At 46.3% G+C, this 14,693-nt stretch overlaps 2 protein-coding genes across 3 annotated transcripts in view; both read right to left on the bottom strand.

Moving 5' to 3' along the window:
• PDZK1 (PDZ domain containing 1) overlaps positions 1 to 8,002 on the bottom strand; it is a 37,478-nt gene extending 29,476 nt beyond the window's left edge. Inside the window, exons 1-3 of one of the 2 annotated variants that reach the window (XM_054452864.2) lie at positions 7,879 to 8,002; positions 7,195 to 7,278; positions 6,542 to 6,701 (exon numbers count right to left, since the gene is read on the bottom strand). The gene's annotated coding sequence lies outside the window, so the exon portion shown is untranslated. The remainder of the gene's footprint in view (positions 1 to 6,541; positions 6,702 to 7,194; positions 7,279 to 7,878) is intronic. The other variant, XM_054452858.2, reaches the window with a different exon arrangement.
• The window catches only part of LOC129015142 (neuroblastoma breakpoint family member 11-like), a 2,260,169-nt gene that overhangs the window by 212,840 nt on the left and 2,032,636 nt on the right, over positions 1 to 14,693 (bottom strand).

Below are 14,693 nucleotides of genomic sequence, written 5' to 3'. Positions count from 1 at the left end.
GGCCAGATGCAATGAAATACCAACAGGAAAGAAAGAGCCCAGGTACTGTCATCTCTGCTCATCTTCCAAGGTCTGGGACTTAGAAGTGGCAGGATTATTCCATAAATATAGTCATCTACACCTGAACCCACCATCACCTTATCTAATAGTAACTAGGAATCAATTATGCAGTCAGTATCACATCACGAAGAAAACAGAGCCTCTCCACATATACACCATGGAATACTATGCAGCCATAAAAAATGATGAGTTCATGTCCTTTGTAGGGACATGGATGAAATTGGAAATCATCATTCTCAGTAAACTATCGCAAGAACAAAAAACCAAACACCGCATATTCTCACTCATAGGTGGGAATTGAACAATGAGAACACATGGACACAGGAAGGGGAACATCACACTCTGGGGACTGTTGTGGGGTGGGGGGAGGGGGGAGGGATAGCATTGGGAGATATACCTAATGCTAGATGATGAGTTGGTGGGTGCAGCGCACCAGCATGGCACATGTATACATATGTAACTTACCTGCACATTGCGCACATGTACCCTAAAACCTAAAGTATAATAATAATAATAATAATAATAATAAAAGAAAAAGAAAAAAAAAATAATAAAGAAAAATGCCAAATGCAAAAAAAAAAAAAAAAAAAAAAAGAAAACAGAGCCTCTCCCCACAAGGCACTTACATAACCAACACTCAATCCATGAAAACACTAAACACTAAAAACTTAGCAGGGGCCGGGTGCGGTGGCTCACACCTGTAATCCCAGCACTTTGGGAGGCCGAGACAGGCGGATCACCTGAGGTCAGGAGTTTGAGACCAGCCTGACCAATATGGTGAAACCCCATCTCTACTAAAAATACAAAAATTAGCTGGGCATGGTGGCACGCGCCTGTAGTCCCAGCTATTCAGGAGGCTGAGACAGGAGAATTGCTTGAACCCAGGAGGTGGAGGCTGCAGTGAGCCAAGATCACCCCACTGCACTCCAGCCTGGGCAACAGAGCAAGACTCCGTCTCAAAAAAAAACAAAAAAGCACTTACCAGGACTGCTGGTGAGAAATGTTTAACCCTAGTTACTTTGACTGTGGAAGGGTATCTGATTGTATAATCTAGTATGAAACCATAGAGTAAGTTATTTCTGTTTCGTTGAGGCATAAGGAAAAGAAAGGGCAGGATCTCTCCGGCAACATTCAACCTAGACATTATTTGCTTTCCACTGAACTCCATGCTTGCCTATAAAACACTCTGAACTTTAGCAAGAAAAAAGCCACATTCTCAGGACGCTTGACCACAGTGCATACTTTGAGGAATGCTGTTCTTGCAGCACTTGCGTGTGTCTGTGTAACAAGAAAGAAGAAAACAAACCCACTAGACTTTTGTTAGGAAAATACAGTTGGTGGAGACTGTGCGACGTTAAGCCAGCAACTATAGGCAGGCTGAGAATTCCCTACAGGCATCAGCCCTGACTCCAAGGCTTCATGCCTCACACCAGCCGTGGCTGGCCTCCTTCAGAGCCTGCCACAGAGCCTTGGCACATGCTGTTCCTTCCAACAGCATAAGCAAAAAAATCCTGCTGTATCTGAGCTGCTACTGACAGATGTCTCTAGCAAGGAAGAGATAAAGACAACTCAATTTCACCCTTCTTCAAATATATTTTACCTAGAACAGATCCTATATTTTTATGCAGATCATATTTAAGGCTGCCTGGCTTTCTCCTCTGAAAAGCAAGGCATATGGAAATTCAAATACTCAAGTATATTTACTTTAAAGAATTAATATCAAAAATAGAAGGAGAAGCAGGGCTCTAAAATATGTATTTGCTTAGTGTACTTTCCCATTGTGATAGTTACTGTTTGGTCTTAGCCAGGGATAAATTTCAAATGTGAGAAATCAATGAAATCCATTCCATTGAGAATTATCTGGAGAAGAGTGATCACAGACCCACTGAGTAGTTTCTATTTCTCATTTATGATCAAGAATGGAATCTACTTATCCCAAAGTTCATTTGGCCTGCTGATACTAAGTACCTTCCCTACCTCCAGCCACCATAAACAATACTTTGTCCTATATGGCAAGACTCTGGGCTGGAGTTCAAGGCCTTTCACAGTTTGATTGCTTATCTAAGAGTTCTATGAGTTGGGAGAGGGATAGAGCCAATATTTTGTGGAAACAGAGGCACCCACAGAGAGAGGACACCCTCATGCTGCTGATAGAACTAGTACCTGAAGACAGCTCAACCGTCCTGAGTGTCAGCTGAGACAAGTGTTTTCCCCAAATTGACATTTAGTGTTACATGACTTTTTGAACTTGCATTTCTACCCCCCTCACTTTTTTTTGGTATGTTTAAACTACTACAAGAGTCCTGCCTCAAGACAAACTTTCTGACTCTGGTTTTATTATACTACAGTCTCAAAAAAAAAAAAAAATCATTCAATAAAAAGAAGTTCGGCCGGGCGCAGTGGCTCACGCCTGTAATCCCAGCACTTTGGGAGGCTGAGGCGGGCAGATCACGAGGTCAGGAGATCAAGACCATCCTGGCTAACATGGTGAAACCCCATCTCTACTAAAAATACAAAAAATTAGCTGGGTGTGGTGGCGGATGCCTGTAGTCCAAGCTACTCGGGAGGCTGAGGCAGGAGAATGGCGTGAACCCAAGAGGCGGAGCTTGCAGTGAGCTGAGATCGTGCCACTGCACTCCAGCCTGGGCAACAGAGCAAGACTCCATCAAAAAAAAAAAAAAAGAAGTTCAAGCTTCTTGCTCAGGCACTGAGGCTCAGCATAATCCAGCCCTACCTCAGGCCCCCAGCTCCTCAGCAAGCCCCAACTGGTCTATGCATGGTCACCCACAGGAGCCTGCCCTTTGCTCATGCCCCATGCTCTGCCTGGAATCCCTTCCCCACTTCTGACTACTTACTCACAGTGAGTGCTAAGTAGACATTTTTTCCAAGTGAATGAATTTAAGACCTACCATTTTCAAGGCTCAGTTCAAATTTTAGATTATATACGAATCCTTCCAGGACCACCACAGTCTGAAGGTATCATTTCATCTTCTGAATTTCAGTTATCGCTCATATACTTAACAAGTTCTATGTAATACCCACTGCGAGGCAGGTATCAGCGTTCAACCCAGAATAGCTACCGTCCTGCCCTGAAAGAGCCCGGAGTCCAGTGGGGAGAGTTACGAAGTTTAACTGCTGAACAATGGTGTGGGTGCTGGAATATTTAAATACAAAAGCTTTCTTATTGTTATATATATTTATTGAGCTCCCTACTAGGATTAGGAACCAGCCTAGGTACTTTTTATGGGTTCTGATTCAATCCTGATGGGCCATTTTACAAGGAAAAAGAAAAGAGACTCTGAAAAGTTCACTTGGTTTCCCCTGACTATTTGGATAAGCAGAGTCTGGATGCAAACCCAGTTGAGTCTGGATTCCTTCCACCATCTACCCTGCCTCCCAGGCCTGAGGTGTAGAATGTATTCTGGAAATACAAGTAGTCAGACTAGGAAGAGGAAGTCATCCCAGGCAGAAGGAACAGCAGGAGATGCATTCCCAGAATGGTGAATAGTTCAGAAAGATCAGAGCACAGTTATATGTTGAAAAAAAGAAGTAGGTTAGACTGTGAGCACTGGACTCAGTACAGTAGACTATAGAGGAGCTTCAGGGTCCATGTCGTGTGTCCCCAGCAAGATAAGCTTTTTTTTTTTTTTTTTTTTTGCCAGGGGGGCTGGAATCTTGCTCTTGTGGTCCAGGCTAGAGTGCAGTGGTGCGATCTCGGCTCACTGCAACCTCCGCCACCTGGATTCAAGCAATTCTTCTGCCTCAGCCTCCTGAGAAGCTGGGATTGCAGGCACCCGCCACCACGCCTGGCTACTTTTTGTATTTTTAGTAGAGATGGGGTTTCACTATGATGGCCAGGCTGGTCTCAAACTCCTGACCTCAAGTGATCCACCCTCCTCAGCCTCCCAAAGTGCTGGGATTACAGGCATGAGCCATCGTCCCCAGCCAAGATAAGCTTTCTTAAGAGCAGGCACCACAGCCTCTTTCTGTATTCTCACACCATCAAGTATGTATTCAATACAACTGGTGGAAAGTCCACAGGCTTTTCTGGATCATTTAGTTTCACGTCCCCATTGGGACCCCATGGTTCTACGCAGCTTTATGAATGCTGACTATCTGTGCCTCCAACCAGGCTTGGCACCTCAGAAACCAGTGACCACCTCAGACCAGGAGCAAACCTTCTCCAGTTGCCACTAAGTGGGCTAGGGCTATCTTTTCTACTTATCAAACTCCTGCCATTCCCTGGGGGTCATGTAATAGCATTCCGGGGGTCTTGTAATAGCAAAGCTGTCTGAAGATTATCTCAATAGCCCTTAAGATGTGCTAGACACTATTTGCATTCATTTAACCCTCATAACTTCCGGAACTAGGTTCTAATATGCCCATTTGACTGATGAGGAAATAGAAGCTTAGAGAGTCTGATCTAGAGTGCAGGTTTCCAATCCCAGTGCTCATTTTCTTAATCACTTAGCCATGATACCCATCAGGCAAAGAGATTAAGGAAATCTGGGCAGTCCCTCATGAAGGACCAAAAAAAGAAGTTGCTGAGATCTTGAGGAAAACACATCTAGCTCTGGCTTGCCACTCTCATCGCATCCGTATGCAACGAATGCAAGAATCATTTCACTAAGAAGTGACCAGAGAAACCCATTCCCATATGATTAGACCCTGGACTTCAGATGCCCTGAGAGAGGATTGGAGTCCTTCAACCTCCTTTCCTGAGGAACACCTCATCAAAGCCATCGCCATCTGCATCTATTCTTCTAGCTCCTTCCCTGCCACACTAATTCCATTTATGCAAATATGTTCTATGCCAGGTAGTGCTCAAGGGGCTGGTAATACAGCAAGTAACACAAATGACAAGATCCCTGCAGTCTTGAAGCTTAACATCTGGCAAAGGTGACAAGTAAAAGAGATGATTTTTTTTTTCTCGAGATGGAGTCTCACTCTGTCACCCAGGCTGGGGTGTAATGGCACACTCTTGGCTCACTGCAACCTCCACCTCCCAGGTTCAAGCAATTCTCCTGCCTCAGCCTCCCAAGTAGCTGATACTACAGACAGGCAGTACCACGCCCGGCTAATTTTTGTATTTTTAGTAGAGATGGGGTTTCACCATGTTGGCCAGGCTGGTCTTGAACTCCTGACCTCAGGTGATCCACCCGCCTCAGCCTCCCAAAGTGCTGGGATTACAGATGTGAGCCACTGCACCCAGCCCAAATGAGATGATTTCTGATGGTACACGCTATGAATGATAGAGATACTGGTGGCATGGAGCTGGGAGGCTGATTTAGAAAGTCCTTCCTGGGAGGTGACATTTTAATTCATACCCCAATGACAAGGAGCTACCCTTCAAGGCTCCAGGATCTACCTTATACTTGGCCAACTGAAAAAGACATTAATGATGATCTGGTCTCAACTTCTTATTTGTAAGTGAGCAAATAGAGGCTCAACGAGATTAAAAGACTAGGACAAGTTTTCCCAAGTGACTGCAATTTGTTTCTCCTTACTATTCTACAGAGACTTTTGATATACACATTTGAAATCTAGGCATCTTATATCTTGTTTTTAATACATTCATGGTTTTTTGTTTTTTAGACAGGATCTCACTCTGTCACCCAGGCTGGAGTGCAGTGATGCAATCATGGCTCACTGTAGCCTCGACCCCCTGGGCTCGAGCAACCCTTCCATTTCAGCCTCCCAAGTAGCTGACACCACAGACACATGCCACCACACAGGATTAATTTATTATTATTTTTTGTAGAGACAGGGGTCTCACTTCATTGCCCAGTCTGGTCTCGAACTCCTGGCCTCAAGTGAACCTCCCCCTTGGGCCTCCCAAGGTGCTGGGATTACAGGCATGAGCCACCATGCCGGACCACACATTTGTACTTATAATTTTATTTTCATATTGGGGAAAAGATGATAGGCCTTCACTTGATCAATAATTAAATTGAGGCTTCAGTTGGCTAAGTAGTTTGTCTAATGGCCTGTCACTAGCAACTGAATCAAAACTCTGATGATTTGCATTCCAGTCCTATGTTCTTTCCCCTGGGGAAGAAGTAGCTGCCTAGCCAGTGGTCTATGAATATAAGATATCATTACCAGCAACTTCACACCCTATGGTGCAGAGAACATACAAAAGTCAAAGATAAGCACAAGTTACTATCATAACACAGAAATTCAAAGACCCTGAGTAATTTGCTGCAGACTTCAGATGACTGGACAATCATGGCCTGAGGCAGTCCCTGCTACCCCCTCTTGCCTTCTGGATACAAGACTGAAAGCTGCCCTGGTGACACATTGCAGAGATTTTAGTAAATAAAGAAGAATGTGTTTCTCAGAGCCAACCCCCAAATCTTCATAGCTGGATCCAACCCAGACCGGGAGTCTTCATAGTGAATGAACCCTTAGGTAAGTGTCATATTTAAGTCTCATGACTTTTCTGCTTAAGAAATAAACTACTAATGGTTCCCAAACCTACCTGCACTGATCAGAATGATTCTGGGAGAGTTTTCAAATAAAGATCTTTCAATTCACACAAGGCCTGGAGACTTAGAAATGCCAAAGGTGAGAGCCTGGGGAATGTATGTTTTAAAATTCAGCCAGCCTGGAAGTCCACTGGTTTTTCTCATGTCTTAGTGCTGCAATGTGATACAGAGAGGAAACATGCCTGCTTTTATTATCTAGTGGACAAGCTAAGTTAGGCTGCATCCTTTAAAGGCTGCTTCCAGAAGAGTCTTCTCTGCTACCCAAGGCCCCTGTACCAGTAGGAAGATCCTGGGCGTATCCGCCTGGTTACCTGTGAAGTCTGTTGTCTCACTCCCTTTGGCTGCACATCAAACCCCCATACAACCCAGGGAAAGCTTTTTCTGAGATCGGTTTACCAATTTCTTTGTGAAGCAGACCCTAGCCTGCAGAGGTGAGGGGCATCTCCAGCAGAAAGAATCTCAGAGTGTGGATCCTCTCTCACCCCCAACCACTGCCAAAGGGGCCTGGCTCCCTCCCCATGGAACTCTTCTCTGTCCTAGACAGCCAGCTACTGGCTTGGAAAAAGAAAAAGGGAAAAGGAAAAGAAAGAAGGTAGTTCAGGCCCCGGTGGCCAGCACCCTCAAGGAGGACACGAGCAGTTCTTACCTGGAGATGGAAGAGGAGCCGCTCTGTTCGTTCGCTCAGGAATTCTGTCTCTGCAGGTGAGCACTAGGCTTGCAACTCACTGGACTTTGAACAAAGATTGATTTAAAAGCTAATGTATTTAACAGGGACATGTGGTCTGAATTCAAGTGACCTCTGTCCTGCTTCCTGCCAGCTGGCTGGGCCCTGAGCTGGAAAACCTGACAAACCTCAGCAAACCAAAAGCTCTGGCCCACCTGCCTGGCCCTGCGGGGAGGCCGCTGCTCGCCAGCCACTCCCAGAGAACAAGGAGCGGAGAGGGGGCGAAGGACAGCCAGGGAGGAGGTGCCTCCGCTTTCCTTGGTACTCTCCCTTTGGCAGATGCCTTGGTCACACCCAATGAACCCCCAATCCTGTTAGGATCCTCCAGTCCCCTATCCCGGGGTCAGGGCCAAGGCTCATACAGGAGCATCCTCAATCACTGAGGCCTCCCCAAGGAGCAGTAGCCTGTAAAACTCCCACCCAGGAGGCCAGTAAGCCCCAGGAAATGTGGCCAAGCGCTCAGGGCACCCATCCTGCTTCCCTCTGCCCTGGATTCTCACTTGTGTGCTCCCTAGGAGTTTAGCAAGCAAAGCCCTTGCTCTTATGTCCCAGGCTTCCTTCTTCTTATCCACTCACTCCCCTCTCTTTTTTTCTTCTCTTTCTCACCTGACGGTGCTCTTTCTATTCTCCAGCCTAGCGATAATTGTCTTCCCCTTCACACACTCAGAGCCTCTCGGGCAAGCCCAGCAGGGTAGGTGGAAGGCATTTTTACAAACCCCTCCATCCTGCTGCCTTGCTGCCCAAGCAGTAGGCTGGTGCCCGTGTGCTCAGCCCCTAGCCCCAGCCACGATTAGCAGCTGATCCCTATCAGCAGCACCCACACAGACAATTCTAGCACTGGCCTTCTCACTGACCTGAATCCTCAGCCTACAATGCAAATCAGGGCAAGAGATTGCTCCCGGCACTGAGGCAAAGCAAACCACAGGCCGAGGACTGGGTGACCTCACCCCTCTTCCACCCACACTGGAAGAGCCATTTGTCTTTGCTGGGCCTTGGCTTGGCCCCCAACAAAGACATGACCTGAGACCGTGGATAAACGGTTTAAAATGACAAACACTGAGCAGCTTCCCCATACCAGCTTATCTTCCTCCACCTTGGGACTAAGCCCTCTTTGCCTCCTCTGTATCTTTCAAAGCAGAAGGTAGAATGGGAAAGTCTGGATTTAGGATCAGAACACCTGAGTTCACTGCAATCCCAGCACTTTGTGAGGCCGAAGCGGGCAGATTGCCTGAGCTCAAGAGTTCGAAACCAGCCCGGGCCACGTGGCAAAACCCTGTCTCTACAAAAGGTACAAAAAGCTAGGCATGGTGGTGCATGCCTGTAGTCCCAGCTACTCTGGAGGCTGAGGTGGGAGGATCACTTGATTGAGAGGCAGAGGTTGCAGTGAGCCGTGATCATGCCACTGCACTCCAGCCTCAATGACAGAGCGAGACCCTGTCTCCAAAAAAAAAAATAAAGAAAGAACACCTGAGTTCAATTCTGACGCCACCATTTCCCAGGTGTTTGATCCAGAGTAATTCGTTTTTAACTCTCTGGGTCTCACTTACCTTCATCATGTATAAATAGTTGTTATTGTATGGTTTTTAGAAATTTTTAAAAATTGTTGTTTTTGTTGTTTGAGATGGAGTCTCACTCTGTTACAGCCCAGGCTGAAATGCAGTGGTGCAATCTCAGCTCACTGTAACATCCGCTTCCTGAGTTCAAGTGATTCTCCTGCCTCAGCCTCCCGAGTGGCTGGGATTACAAGTGCCCACCACCATGCCTGGCTAATTTTTTGTATTTTTAGTAGAGACAGGGTTTCACCATGTTGGCCAGGCTGGTCTGGAACTCCTGACCTCAAGTGATCCTCCTGCCTTGGCCTCCCAAAGTGCTGGGATTACAGGCCTGGTGTATTCCTTTTGTCTCTGGTTTATTTCATTCAATATGATGTTTGTGAGGTTCATTCATGTTGCTGTGAGTAGCTGTAGTTCATTCGTTTTCATACTAGGATTCCATTTACATAATGTCCAAATATAGGGCAGAACTTCGGGGGATTCCTGCTTAGGTGGTAACACACGACCCTCACTTCTGGTATGCTGGCAATATTCTAGTTCTTGAGCTAAGTGAAGGTTACACAGGTATTTAAGATTAGTTATCGAGCTATGCATTTTTGTTTCATGCACTTATTCTGTATAAATAATAATTAAATTATATTGAAATTTTAAACATTACAATATGTGTATAGCATACTGGAGTAAGAAGAAGCTCTTCAAGTGACCTGCCTGAAGATTTCAGCTGTGCTCAGCTCTGCGTGACCTATTCAAAAATGAAAGGGATCAATATCTTGGCATGCCAATAACCTACATGTGGCACACCTGAGCAATCTGGTCAGGAAGCTTTGATCTCTCCACTTCAATTTTTAAAGATTGGCTGGGCACGGTGGCTCATGCCTATAATCTCAGCACTTTGGGAGGTTGAGGCGGGAGGAATGCTTGAGTCCAGGAGTTTGAGACCAGCCTGGGCAACATGGTGAAACCCCATCTCTACAGAAAATACAAAAATTAGCTGGGTGTGGTGGTGCGCACCTGTAGTCCCAGCTACTCAGGAGACTGAGGCAGGAGGATTGATTGAGCCTGTGAGGTCAAGGCTGCAGTGAGTCACAATCATGCCACTGCATGCCAGCCTGGGCTACAGAGCAGACCCTGTCTCAAAAAAAAAAAAAATTAAATTGTGGTAAAATATTCATAAGAAAAAAATTACCATTTTAATCATTTTGATTATACAATTCAGTGACATTAAGTACTTTCACACTGTTGGGCAACCATCACCACCATCCATCTCCAGAACTTTTTCATCTTCCCAAAGTGAAACTGTGTAGCCATTAAACATGATTTTCTATTCCTTCCTCCCCAGCCCCTGGCAACCACCTTTCTACTTTGTTTCTACGAATTTGACTACTCTAAGCACCTTCTATGTGTGGAATCATATACTATTTGTCCTTTTGTGACTGGCTTATTTCACTTAGCAAATGTCTTCAAAGTTCATTCATGTTGTAGCACATTTCAGAATTTCCTTCCTTTTGAAGGGTGAATAATATTCCACGGTGTACATACACCACATTTTATTTATTCGTCCATCAAGGAATGGGTTGCTACCACCTTTAGGCTGCAGTCAATAATGCTGCCATGAAAATGGATGTACAAATATTTGTTCAAGTCCCTGTTTTCAAATCTTTTGGGTATTTGCCCAGAAAAGGAATTGCTGGATGATACATTTAATTTTTTAAGGAACCACCATACACCATACTGTTTTCCATGGTGGCTGCACCATTTTGCTTTCCCACCAGCAACATAGAAAGGTTCCAGTTTCCCCACATTCCCATGAACACTTGTTATTTTCTGTTTTTTGTTTGTTTGTTTTTTAAATGATGGCCATTTTAATGGGTTTGAGGTGACATCTCATTGTGGTTTTGATTTGCATTTCCTTAATGATTCATGATGTTGGGCATCTTTTCACATGCTTACTGGCCATTTGTATCTTCTTTAGATAAATGTCTATTCAATTTGCTTGCCCATTTTTAAAATCAAGTTGTTTTTGTTGTTATTGAATTGTATCATCTCAATTTTTCTTTATTATAAAACAAAGACTCAAAGAGGTGAAGTGACTTAGCCAAAGCCACCTCAGGCAGAAACATGGCTAAAAACGCTATGCTTTTGCTTTTATGGCCAACGCCCTTTCTACTATACCAGTCTGCCTGGCTCAGTGGGTATCCTCAAATTTTTCCTCCAACTTCAGGTCTGATTGTCCTAGTATGCATGTCCTACTACCTTGTCTTTTTAGTAGCTCATTAACTTACTCTGAGCCTGGAATTTTAAGCTCCAGTGGTTTTCTCTCCCTGTCTAGAGTCAATATTTATGACAGGCTCCCTTTCCACTCTCTGTTACTCTGGCCTCATCCCACCTTAAGAGGCAGACTGTGTACTCTGCATACCTTTGGAAGAATTTATTAGGCCAGGGTCCAGATGCAAGACTGAGATAAATGTTTTACAGCAGTGTAGGTGACAGGCTGGAGACGGGGCAATGCCACTTGGCTGCAGCACACACTGTGGCCCCACATGACTGCTGACTGGAACTTTCTAGTTCTTTTCAGTAACCAAGTGTCAGGACAGGGGAGGCCTGAGGATCCTTGGAGAGCTGTGAATTATTAACACTTGCAAGCTGGCTGCCAAGGATATCCGAGTAGTAATTCACTCGTTCTTCCTTTTCCCAGATGAGGGGTCAGAATACACAATCCTTTTCCACCATAAGAAAAAGGCACAGAACAAGAACATGCCATGTTCTAGGTTCCTGCATGTACCAAGGTCTGGTCTTGGCACTCTTGGAGTGTTGGTTAAAAGGGTATTTGGTTGCCCCTTTCTGAGAGATACAGAAACAATCAGTGGTCCTTGGGCAGTTTGGATTCTGCCTTAAAAAGCCAGACCCTCAAGGGCCCCCAAAGGTCCAGAATGGGGAACAGGAGAAGAGCAAGGAAAGTGTCAGGGATATCAAGGCTACAGCCTCAGCTTGACCTCATCCCTCTGGGGACCATCCCATCCAGAGGTAAAGGGTCAGTGAGAAAGAATCAGGAACCATGAACAGCCTAGTGGCCCAAGTCTGCATCTTGATTTAAAAGACATCCCTCAGCCGGGCACGGTGGCTCACACCTGTAATCCCAGCACTTTGGGAGGCTGTGGTGGGCAGATCACCTGAGGTCGGGAATTCAAGATCAGCCTGGCCAACATGGAAAAACCCCGTCTCTACTAAAAATACAAAATTATCCAGGCGTGATGGTGCATGCCTGTAATCCCAACTACTAGGGAGGCTGAGGCAGAAGAATCGCTTGAACCTGGGAGGCAGAGGTTGCTGTGAGCCGAGATTGCGCCACTGCATTCCAGCCTGGGCGACAGAGCAAGACTCCGTCTCAAAAAAAAAAAAAAAAGACATCCCTGCCAGGCGCGGTGGCTCATGTCTATAATCCCAGCACTTTGGGAGGCCAAGGTGGGTAGATCACCTGAGGTCAGGAGATCGAGACCAACCTGGCCAAAATGGCAAAACGCTGTCTCTGCTAAAAATACAAAAAAAAAAAAAAAATCAAAAATCTTCCAGGCGTGGTGGCATGTGCTTGTAATCCCAGCTACTTGGGAGGCTGAGGCAGAAGAATTGCTTGAACCCGGGAGGTGGAGGTTGCAATAAGCTGAGATCATGCCATTGCACTCCAGCCTGGGCAAGAGAACGAGACTCTGTCTCCGAAAAAAAAAGACATTCCACCTCAAAGTATTACCTCCCCCAGAATGGTTCCAGGGCCCCCTGACATTCTAGCTTGGAAAGCAAACTAATTGTGCCCATCCTGTTTTCCCTGTTGCTTAGAATTCTTGCCAGGATGCCGGGCACAGTGGCTGACACCTGTAATCCCTGCACTGTGGGAGGCCGAGGCAGGTGGATCACTTGAGGTCAGGAGTTCGAGACCAGCCTGGCCAACATGGTGAAACCCTGTCTCTACTAAAAATACAAAAAATGGGCTGGGCGTGGTGGTGGGCACCTGTAGTCCCAGCTACTTGGGAGGCTGAGGCAGGAGAATCACTTGAACCCAGGAGGCAGAGGTTGCAGTAAGCCAACGTTGTGCCACTGCACTCCAGCCTGGGCAACAGAGTGAAAGAGCGAAACTGTGTTTAAAAAAAAAAAAAAAAAAAAAAAGAATTCTTGCCAAGGAAAAAGCAATGCTTGTCTTTTTTTTTGGAAATGTAGTCTCGTTCTGTCACCCAGGCTGGAGCGCAGTGGCATGATCTCAGTTCACTGCAACCTCTGCCTCCTGGGTTCAAGTGATCCTCCTGCCTCAGCCTCCCAACCAGGATTCCAAGTGTGCTCTATCACACCTAGTAGAGACAGGGTTTCACTATGTTGGCCAGGCTGAATTTGAACTCCTGACCTCAAGTGATCCACCCACCTCAACCTCCCAGAGTACTGGGACTGCAGGCATGAGCCACCATACCCGACCAATGCTTGTCTTTATTATCCACTGAAGAAAGTACATTTTCTCCTCTAAAGCCCAAGTCAGCATGAGGATGGCACCATCCAGTTTGCCTTAGGGTAGAGTGCAGCCTCTGTGCCTCCAGACAACTGTAGAAGTGCCTGCAATTCCACTCAGCAGAGTATTTTTTTGCTAAGCACCCTTTGCCAAGTACTACCTATTCATTTCCTCTGGATCAATTGAAAATACCAGGGAGGGTAAATGTTAAATCTTTAATGGAAGAGTGAGGCATCAAGGCCTGGGACTCTTCGTGCCTGAGGGAAGGTTGAGAAAGAATGGCCATTGCCAAGTGTGGGAGACCAGTTTCCCCAACTTCTTCAGCCAAAGACAGCTTCGCAGGTGCCTTTCAGAGGAGCCCTGCACTGGGATTCACATAGTGTGGCTTGCAGGCAGCTCTTGGAGATGATGAGCCAAAGAGGATGGGGGACCTGCAGTTGCAGGCCACACCCTGTCACTGTGGCATCCAGCAGGTGGAGGGGCCTGTGATGGGGAAAGGCACATTCCCCTAGGCATTCACACAGCAGAGTGTAGCTTCGTGGTGGTGGGTGAGGGGGAACCCACTCCACGGTACAGACAGAGCTGTGACTGCAGCCATTTCTGCCATGAGGCTGGTGTGTCCTGGAGAAACTCAGGTTATCCCTGTAGAAATGGGTGTGCAGAGCCAGTGGCTGTGTTTGAGCCAGCAGCCCCACAGGCCTGGTCTCCCTCAGGAGGAGGCCTGGCCGCAAAGGAACTTGGTGTCCTCTATGACCGGAGAGGGACAAGACAGGCTCTATAGGACACCAAAGTAATTTGGGCACATTTTTCTGTGCCTTCTGTTTTAAAAGACATAACTTGAGAGTACCTGGTGAGCCATTCACTAGACCGGAAATTAGAATAGAGGCTGAGACAGACATTTTTTCCAGGCCTGCCCTGTCATCTTGATACCCAAACCCCTGAAGCTGCCACCTCTGTCTCCACAATAAAACAGCCCTGAGGTCAGGCATGGTGGCTCGTGCCTGTAATCCTAGCACTTTGGGAGGCCGAGGCAGGTGGATTACCTGAGGTCAGGAGTTCAAGACCAGACTGGCTAACATGGCAAAACCCCGTCTCTGCTAAAAATATAAAAATTAGCCCGGCATGGTGGCACGTGCCTGTAGTCCCAGCTACTCAGGAGGCAGACGCAGGAGAATCACTTGAACCTGGGAGGCAGAGGTCGCAGTGAGCCGAGATTGTGCCACTGCACTCCAGCCTGGGTGACAAAGTGAGACTCTGTCTCAAAAAAAAAAAAAAAAAGCAAAACAAAAAAAACCCAGCCCTGACTCCCTCTCCATATTTTATCATTATTCTATTACCAAGGACCCTGGGCAAAAGGCCAGCAGTGACAGTGGCTGGGG

Source organism: Pongo pygmaeus, chromosome 1, assembly GCF_028885625.2.
Source record: "Pongo pygmaeus isolate AG05252 chromosome 1, NHGRI_mPonPyg2-v2.0_pri, whole genome shotgun sequence".
NCBI classification, from domain to species: Eukaryota; Metazoa; Chordata; class Mammalia; order Primates; family Hominidae; genus Pongo; species Pongo pygmaeus.
The sequence above is the reverse complement of the archived record's forward strand: the minus strand, read 5'-3'. Positions and strand labels throughout refer to the sequence as shown.